The 10,645-nt window shown below is 42.3% G+C and overlaps 1 pseudogene; it reads left to right on the forward strand.

Annotated features, from left to right (window-relative positions):
* Positions 1–2,851: 2,851 nt before the first annotated feature.
* On the forward strand, positions 2,852–9,984 carry LOC125264439 (annotated as a pseudogene).
* The last annotated feature ends 661 nt before the right edge of the window (positions 9,985–10,645 follow it).

The following is a 10,645-nucleotide window of genomic DNA, read 5'->3' on the forward strand; positions in this document are numbered from 1 at the left end:
TTGAACAGAACTATAACTGCACCAACTCTCAGTATTAATGTCTATGATGAATAATATGAATACCCATTACACTTTAGGGCCCAAGATCATCTTTTTGGAATCTTTGAGTTTCCCTTGCTTTTCAGCTGAATACATCGATGCTGGAATTGCCGTGACTGCTGCACCTGAATCTGTTTTAAAAGTGATGGGCTCTTTATTAACCAGGATTTTCTGTTGCCACATATTCTCTTGTTTTTGGGTCTGGATCGCTCTCAAGAAAGTAGACTCATATTAACTGTTGACTATCGCTTCAAGTCTTTAAGCTGACTGGCAAACTGCAGCAAAATGTCCTTTCTTTCTGTGTTATTTTTTGCATTCTGATAATCTGGCTGGACACGTTTTCCATGGGTGCTGTGTACTTTTCCCACATCTCTTACAGGAATCCATCTGTTTTATGTTCTGAGCTGTATTATAAGTGTCTTGCATTCTCTGAGCTGTCCCCTCTGCTCTCTGTGAAGTTATTCTTGCTTTGGATGTTGCTGACGTTTTATTTCTTCATTCTGTCTGACCTTAGTTATCGTTATATCCAATGTCAAATTTGGATCTAGTTGCAGTTTTTCTGAGAGCTTTGCATCACACATGGGCTCACCTTTTCTGCATTGTCTTTTCATACTTTGCACTGCTGCTGAATTTCTCCAAGGTGCTTTTTGTCTGCCACTCTTCTGCCTGACTGCTCTTTCTGAATATCATTCTTCCCCACATGAATGATGAGTCGATTTGCAGTCTTATATTTCATCAGAATGTTCTGAAGTTCCCTGTTTACATCAGAAACTGAAGGCAGCATGTAGTTGTAGTTTTGCTACTAATGTTTCTGATTATGCAGTCACCCACTATCAGAGTCCTGGGCTTGGCTGCACTCTGAGCTGAGTGCTGCTGTCTCCTCGACCTTGAGCGCCAGTTAGCATCAGTGTTAGCTGCTGGCTGATTCAATCGGTGTCCAATCATGTTTGGGGATTCCTCACCCACATTCATCACGTTTGGGGATTCCTCACCCACATTCATTAATACTTCAAATCTGTTCTCAAGATGTATTTGGGGTGGTAGGACACCAGTGTTTATAATCCTTGACATAGCTGTATCTGTGGAAGAGGATGCTACTGCAGCAATATGTGATACTTGTGACAATCTGGCTTTGGGTTTCGCTCCCTGTTTGTGCCATTGATTAGTGTGTTGATCAGTTATTGCTTGTTTCTATACACTCAGTATGGCCTGTTAAGGACCACTAGATTCATTGGACTCAATGGCTATATGCTGAGTGAGTCTATCACGAAGCTCTGCTGTGTATTCCATCTGATTTGGTAGTCCCGCAAGTAAATTTGTTTCAAGAACTGCAATCTTTTGTAGAAGTCTATGGCACTTTGTGTAGCAAGTAGATTCTTGAACCAGAGGAGGCATTTACTTTCTTATCCTTTTGAATGTAGACAGCTGTGTTTTCCCTTCTCTGGAATGTAAGTTGATGGCTGGTGTCAGTGGGAGACTGGTCAGATAAAAATTCCCCTTTGTAATCTTCCAGTGACAAGAGTTTATAATTTTAGCATTGCTGCTAAGCTTTGTCATTTGAGCACTGTGCTGATTTACTGAATTTTAGAATTAGGAGATGAAATATAAAAGCAAGAGCAGTAAGCAAGTGCGTCTGAACAGTAGCTAAGCAGGAACACTCTAAAGGCTGGTGCACACTGTGCGATTTTGGCCACGATTTGGTTGTCTGAGACAAATTTTGCAAATCCTTAAAGATTCCTATTATCCTAGCCTAAAATCTGTAGTCTTTGATTGCTAGTTTGACATGTTCACCAACAGACGATTAATGACCATTGATCGTCACATTTTACCTCTGACGAAATTCTGGCAGTGTCAGAAGATTTGGCGCACAGACCTGCAGTGTGACTTCTTCTACAATGAATGTAAAATAGTCTTTGTTTTTCAAGACAAGCCATTATCAAAATTAACAGTAGATTTCTTTGTTAGCCACCATTTCAGTCCTGCTTGTAATGTAGCTCACTGTCACCGAATGTATATGGGTTGAGGATGTAATACTCTGGACAAGTTTTCATGTGCACGTCCGTTTTTAATGTGTCTCGACTGTCGTACAGTCTGACATAAATGACAACTGAGATCCCACTGTCACAGAAACGCCAGGCTCCACTGTCACCCAATCACAACGCACCCTGTCACCAGAGTTCTAATCATGCACACATGTACGCCATCAGCACATTCATCACCAGCAGTATAAAGGACTCTCTCACACACACACTCATTGTCCGGTCTCGTTAGAATCTTACTTGTATGCTTACCTCAAGGACTCCGTTGGATTACTTACCGTTCTCCAGTCTGTCTCCTAGTCTTCTCCTGTGTGCTCCTTCGTCATGTGTGAAGTCCAACGTCTTAGTTTCGTCTGGAAACCCGCATTCTGCCATCCTCCGTCACCTTCAATTCAAAGGACAGTATTACCATTCCATTCATTATCATTCATCTGAAGATTTGCCATTCTCTCACCTGCTTAAGTGTTGTTCATCTGGTTGTGAAAATAAACACCTCTCTTATATACGTTCAGTGTCTCTGCCCTTCTGTGATTGTAACAGAAGACCGGACTACAACCGACTCACACCAGTATGAGCAACACGGACCCATTCCAAGAGCTCGTCAACGCCATGCGCCGTACATTCAGCGCCAATCCACCAGCGATCACTTCCGCACCACCCAGCACTTTTCCTTCACCACCAGCATACGCCAGTCCCATGGCTAAACCGGCGCCTTTCTTAGGATTCAATTGGTGAGCAACTCTATCATTTAAAACAAGGATCTATGACTGTGAATGCTTCTCGACCCTACCTCAACCATCTTCTCCACGCTCCAGACATTTTCCGTATTCCAGGATTTTATCCATGAGGTGCTTCCGGAGTTCCTGCACAAGTCAGTTCTGGTATACATCGACAACATCCTCATTTACTCCTGGAGCATGGCCGAACATTGCCAGCACATTGCGGAGGTCCTGCAACGCCTGAGGGAGTTCCACCTGTTCCTCAAGGCAGAGAAATGCTCCTTCCACCGACCCTCAGTGCTGTTCCTTGGCTATAACATCGACAGCAGTGGCATCCGGATGGACGAGGGGAAGGTGGAAGCAATCAAGAACTGGCCAGCGCCATCCACAGTTAAGGAACTTCAACGCTTTCTAGGATTCACCAATTTCTATCGTTGTTTTATCCAAAACTACAGCATCATCTCCAGTCCACTCACCAACTTTCTCCGCAATAGACCCAAGTCTCTGTCCTGGAACCCAGCTGCCACCAACGCCTTTGAAACCTTGAAGAAAGCCTTCACCACTGCTCCTCTCCTCGTTCACCCCAATCCAGACAAACCTTTCGTTGTAGAAGTGGACGCCTCTACGACCGGAGTTGGAGCAGTTTTGTCTCAGCAGCAGGGGCACCCAAGTAGACTCCATCCATGTGCCTTCTTCTCCCACAAACTCAACCCGGCGGAAGTCAACTATGACATCGGCAACAGGGAACTTCTCGCCATCAAGTTGGCCCTGGAAGAGTGGAGGCATTGGCTGGAGGGTGCTCAATATCCATTCCTCGTATTGACTGATCATAAGAACCTAGAATATCTCCGTGATGCAAAAAGACTCAACCCAAGACAAGCGCGATGGGCGCTTTTCTTCACTAGATTCAACTTCACTATCTCCTATCGTCCTGGTCCAAAGAACGTCAAAGCTGATGCTCTGTCCCGTCTGTACAGTCCTGAAGAGAACTCTGAAGAACTTGAACCCATCCTACCTGTAAAATTCATAGTAAGTCCCATAACCTGGACCAAAGAGACCTTACCCTCCTCCAATGCCTCCGCCAACACTCCGCCGGGTTGTCCACCAGGTTTGCTGTACATCACCCGGACACGGCGCACTCCTCTCATCCACTCCACCCACACGTCACTGGGCACTGGCCACCCTGGGGTCAATGAAACCCTCTCGCTGCTAAAGGTGCGCTTCTGGTGGCCGAATATGGCATCTGACATCAGAAGGTACGTGCAGGGATGCAAGGAATGCGCCTTCTCTAAAAGCCCTCGTCATCTTCCCTCCGGAAAACTCCATCCTCTGCATATTCCAGACCCTGGTCAGACCTAGGAGTGGATTTTATCACTGACTTACCTGTTTCCAATGACTTTACCTGTGTGTTTGTGGTTGTAGACAGATTCTCTAAATCTGTACGTCTGATTCATTTAAAGGGACTACCCACTGCCATGGAGACCGCTGAGCTCATGTTCAACCATATCTTCAGGTACTACGGAATCCCGGAGGACATCGTGTCAGATAGAGGGCCCCAATTCATCTCCAGAGTATGGAAAGCCTTCTTCTCTCTCCTAGGTGTGACCGTAAACCTCTCGTCTAGATACCACCCTCAGACGAACGGGCAGACGAACGGGCAGACGGAGCAGAAGATCCAGGAGATTGGTCACTTCCTCCGTACCTTCTGTCACGGCCACCAGGACTCTTGGAACCAGTTCTTGGGTTGGGCAGAGTACGCACAGAATTCCCTGCGGCAGTCCATCACTGGTCTCACACCCTTCCAGTGCGTACTCGGATACCAACCCCCACTGTTCCCCTGGTCTGGGGAACCATCGGACATCCCTGCTGTCGACTACTGGTTCCGAGAGAGCGAGAGGGTCTGGGACTCATCACCAACTCCAGCAGGCACTGCGCAGATGCAGGATGACAGCCGACCTTCGTTGTTCCAATGCTTTCCGTTCTCCCGTCTGTCTCCTAGTCTTCTCCTGTGTGCTCCTTCGTCCTGTGTGAAGTCCTACGTCTTCGTTTTGTCTGGAAACCCACATTCTGCCATCCTCCGTCACCTTCATTTCAAAGGACAGTATTACCATTCCATTCATTAGCATTCATCTGAAGATTTGCCATTCTCTCAACTGCTTAAGTGTTGTTCATCTGGTTGTGAAAATAAACAACTTTCTTATATACGTTCAGTGTCTCTGCCCTTCTGTGATTGTAACACCCACAGTGTGATGAGGATCATGTTCGTACAGTCTGACTAGCAACAAGCATAAAGGACTAATATAAATCGCACAGTGTGCACCCAGCTTAAGCAGCGCATGACAAGAATACTATATCAACAGACTTTAATAACACTCTTTATCAGTCACAGGAGAACTCACAAGAATAAACAAACACAACCACGCATAATACTGATGACACAGAACAAAGAACTGAATTAACTGAGGGCTAACATACACAAAGATAATTAACATGACAAGGAACACCTGCATAACTCAATCAGCGACCAGAGAGACAAACTAGCAAAGAAAACACTGGCAAACAGGAACTGAACACAATGAACACAAAACTCACTATACATGTTGCAGAAGGATTACAGTGTGAGGTTTATCAGTAGTTAGATGCACTTGTTACACTTTATTTTAAGATGGCATTGTTACAGTGTATTATATAAATAAGTACTGATTAGTACTGATAAGTACTGATTTTTTAGTGTAAGTTACTTGTAATTGTAATTTACTGTTATTACTACATTAACTACATAACTATGTCACCTTAAAACAAAGTGTGGTGTGTGAAATATGCCCTTTTGGTTTTTGTTTGCTTTTTCTGCATGAAACATATAACAGAATACAAATGTATTTAATAACTGGTGAAATGGATTCACTGAAGAACAGTCACAGAGTTGTCAATTGGCTCGATTGGCTCTTCAATTGGCTCGATTGCTCCTGTCTGCCTCGCTGCCTCTGCCTCGCTGCTGGTGTTTGCATCTCCGTATAGCTTTGTTTTCTCTTACTTTAATTGAATCTCTTACTTTTATTCATTGTTGCTTATATTATTATTATTGCCTACCACATTAATCTGACGTCGCTAGCCTGTAATCTTTGAATCTAAATCGCTGTTACAACGCGTTTGCATCTCGCTTGTTAACTTATTATGAGTCTCGCGCTCTCCTTTTCAACGCGTTCATCAAACAGCTGTGGTAACTCGGATCAGTCTACAGTGGTAACTCGGATCAGTCTACAAACACGGTGAGTCATGTCATCCTTTCCCACTGTTATCTCGTGTTCAGTTTGTCACATGTTCAGTGTAGCTCTCTCTGTCAGCGACGAGGGATTTACATGTCATAAATGTAGGGAAATAGTCAGGCTGACAGAGAGAATCTCAGAATTAGAGACACGCATCCAAACTTTAATTGAGGATAGTAAGAAAGCAGGGGCTTCAGATACTGTTTTGGATGCGACTAGCTTAGTGAACTCTGTACATTGTTCGGTTCCGGCTGTAGAGCCCGCGCAGCAGGGCACTTGAGTAACGGTGAGGCGGCCTAGCCGCGGAAAACACTACTCTTCCATTCCAATAAGAACATCAAACAGGTTCTCCCCACTCAGTGACGCACCCACTGAGAATCCTGTTGAAAGTGCCCTAGTTATTGGCGATTCTATTACACGGAACATGAAAATAGAGACACCAGCCACCATAGTCACATGTTTGCCGGGAGCCAGAGCAGCTGACATCAAAGCAAATTTAAAAGTGCTGGCTAATGCTAATCGTAAATATTCTAAAATTATTATTCACGTCGGCACAAATGATGTTCGACTTCGCCAGTCGGAGATCACTAAATTTAACATTAAAGAGGTGTGTGAACTCGCAAATACAATGTCAGGAGAAGTAATTTGCTCTGGTCCCCTTCCTGTTCGTAGGAGTGATGAGATAGTTAGCAGATTATCATCACTCAATGGCTGGCTGTCTAAGTGGTGTCCGCAGAATAATATAGGTTTCATAGACAATTGGAAAGCTTTTGGGGCAGACCTGACCTGTTGAAAAGAGATGGTATTCATCCGTCCCGGGATGGTGCTGCTCTTCTCTCTAGTAATATGGCACATAGTCTCAGAATTAAAACATGACAAACTGGGGCCCAGGACAGGAAGCACACAGACTGGCTAAACTGACCATCTGCTAGCTGCCTCACGTCACAGAAGTCAGATAATTCCCAACACATAGAAACTCTTGCACCTAGATATTATCAAATAGAGACTGTGTCTGTACCCCGAATTAATAAAAACAAAAAACTTCCAAACCCATTTAATGGTAAAAATTTAATTGATGTTCAACAAATAAAAAATAGAGATAATAATGATAAACAAATGATAAAGCTTGGGTTGTTAAATATTAGATCACTTTCTTCAAAAGCACTTATTGTAAATGATATTATCAAAGACAATAATCTAGATGTGCTGTGTTTGACAGAAACCTGGCTAAAACCAGACGATTACACTACTTTAAATGAGTCTAGTCCTCAAGGTTATGATTATCGACACAATCCTCGACAGAAAGGAAAAGGGGGAGGTGTTGTTGAGTAATATTTACAGTATCAGCCAGAAGTCTTTCAAATATAATTCCTTCGAAGTGATGGTGCTTTACGTAACATTATGTAAGTTCACATTTGTGTACTTTTGTGGCTACTGTATACAGGCCACCAGGGCACAATACAGACTTTATCAAAGAGATTGCCGATTTTCTATCAGAATTAGTACTAGCTGCAGATAAAGTCCTTGTTGTTGGTGATTTTAATATCCATGTAGACAATAAAAAAGACTCATTGGGATTGGCATTTACAGACATTCTAAACTCTATTGGTGTTAGACAACACGTGTCGGGACCCACTCATTGTCGTAATCATACTTTAGATCTAATATTGTCACATGGAATCGATATTGATGCCGTTGAAATTCTGCAGCAGAGTGACGACATCTCAGATCATTATCTAGTCTCGTGTATAATACATTTAGTGAAAGCGGCTAAACTGCCTCCCTGCCATAAATATGGTAGAACCATCACTTCTACCACTAAAGATTGCTTTATAAATAATCTTCCTGATCAGTTTCATCGCCTTAGCATACCAAACAGCTTAGAAGACCTCGATGTTGCAACAGAAACTATTGACTCTCTCTTTTCCAGCACATTAGACTCAGTTGCTCCTTTGCGTTTAAAAAAGATTAAGGAAATGAATCCAACACCATGGTACAATGAGCACACTCGGGCCCTAAAAACAGCAGTTAGAAAAATGGAGCGCAGCTGGAAGAAAACAAAACTAGAAGTATTTCGCATTTCGTGGAGAGAGAAAATGACTGAGTACAGAAAGGCCTTAAAAACTGCTAGATCTGCCTATTTTTCAAAACTTTTAGAAGAAAATAAACACAACCCTAGGTATTTATTTGATACAGTGGCTAAATTAACAAGAAATAAAGCTTCAACTTCTGATGTTTCCAAAAAGCACAGCAGTAATGACTTTATGAACTTCTTTACGTGCAAGATTGATAATATTAGAGAAAAAATTATAACCATGCAACCGTCTACTACAGTCTTGTGTCAGACAGTGCATTGTAGTGTCCCTAAAGAAAAATTCAATTCATTTACTGCTTTAGATTTTTTGTTAAATCATCAAAATCATCCACATGTATGTTAGACCCTATACTGACTAAGCTATTGAAAGAGATGCTTCCAGAGGTCATAGATCCTCTTCTTAATATTGTTAATTCATCTTTATCACTAGGATACGTACCAAAAACCTTTAAGCTGGCTGTTATTAAACCTCTTATTAAAAAAACACAACTTGATCCTAGAGAATTAGTCAATTACAGGCCGATCTCAAATCTCACTTTTCTGTCAAAAATACTAGAAAAGGCAGTTTCATCACAACTATGTTCCTTTTTAGAAAGAAATAGTATCTGTGAAGATTTCCAGTCAGGATTTAGACCATACCATAGTACTGAGAGTGCTCTCATTAGAGTTACTAATGATTTGCTAATGATTTGCTCTTATCATCAGATCATGGTTGTATCTCTCTATTAGTGTTACTGGATCTTAGTGCTGCATTTGACACTATTGATCACAATATTCTTCTAAACAGACTCGAAAATTATGTTGGCATTAGTGGAATTGCATTGGCATGGTTCAAATCATACTTATCTGACCATTATCAGTTTGTAGTAGTAAACGATGAGATGTCATATCAATCACAAGTTAAATATGGAGTACCGCAAGGCTCAGTACTAGGACCGTTGCTTTTTACTCTGTACATGCTACCCTTGGGAGATATCATTAGGAAGCATGGCATTAGTTTTCATTGTTACGCTGATGATACTCAGCTCTATATTTCTTCGCGCCCTGACGAAAATCACCAATTCGCTAAATTAACAGAATGTATAGCTGATATAAAAAACTGGATGACCAGTAATTTCCTACTACTAAATTCAGGAAAAACAGAGATTCTAATTTTTGGACCGAAAACTTCTTCACGCAATAATCTAGAATACTGTCTAACACTTGATGGCTGCTCTGTTAAGTCTTCGTCGTCAGCTAGGAACCTGGGTGTGCTCTTTGATACCAATCTTTCATTTGAAGGCCATGTTACTAGCATCTGTAAAACTGCATTCTTCCATCTGAAAAATATATCTAAACTACGGCATATGCTCTCAAAGAAAAATGCAGAACAGTTAGTTCATGCGTTTATGACCTCAAGGCTAGACTACTGTAACGCTCTACTGGGTGGTTGTTCTGCTCGCTTGATAAATAAACTACAGCTCGTACAAAATGCAGCAGCTAGAGTTCTTACTAGAACTAGGAAGTATGACCATATTAGCCCAGTTCTGTCATCACTGCATTGGCTTCCTGTTAAACATCGTATAGATTTTAAAATCTTGCTAATTACTTACAAAGCACTAAATGGTTTAGCTCCCCAGTACCTAAGTGAGCTCTTAATACATTATAGTCCTTCACATTTATTGCGATCTCAGAATTCAGGCCAGCTGATAATACCTAGAATATCAAAATCAACTGCAGGCTTTATATCCTTCTCCTATTTGGCACCTAAACTCTGGAACAATCTTCCTAGCATTGTTCGGGAAGCAGACACACTCTGTCAGTTTAAATCTAGACTAAAAACACATCTCTTTAACCTGGCATACACATAACACATTATCAATTTATATTTTCTAATCCGTTAAAGGATTATTAGGCTGCATAAATTAGGTCAGCCGGAACCGGGAACACTTCCTATAACACCAGATGTACTCGTTACATCAGAAAAAGAATGGCATCTACGCTAATATTAGTCTTTCTGTTTATCCCGAGGTTTACCGTAGTCAACCGGATCTGGGACGTATCCAGCTGAGACCAAGGACCTGCGCCTTGACACGACCACAACGCAGCCCTGAAGTATCAGCAGAAATCGAGTCAACTAGATCATCCATTGTGAAGACATCATCAACACGACAGCTAGTGCCACAGTTCCTCAACAGATCGTCCATACCGGCGTGATGAATACGATCCTCAACTGGACAGGACCACAACGCAGCCCTGAAGTATCAGCAGAGATCGAGTCAACTGGATCATCCATTGTGAAGGCCTCATCGACACGACAGCCAGTAGCACAGTTCCTCAACAGACCGTCCATACCGGCGTGATAAATACGATCCTCAACTGGATGGAACTGAAATAAATACTTTGATTGTTGCGATCCTATCAGACTTATGATAGCAACCTGATTGTAACAAAGCACTGTTCGCCAGAGGAGAACTGGCCCCCCGACTAAGCCTGGTTTCTCCCAAG

The sequence above is a fragment of the Megalobrama amblycephala genome, linkage group LG1 (assembly GCF_018812025.1).
Source record: "Megalobrama amblycephala isolate DHTTF-2021 linkage group LG1, ASM1881202v1, whole genome shotgun sequence".
NCBI classification, from domain to species: Eukaryota; Metazoa; Chordata; class Actinopteri; order Cypriniformes; family Xenocyprididae; genus Megalobrama; species Megalobrama amblycephala.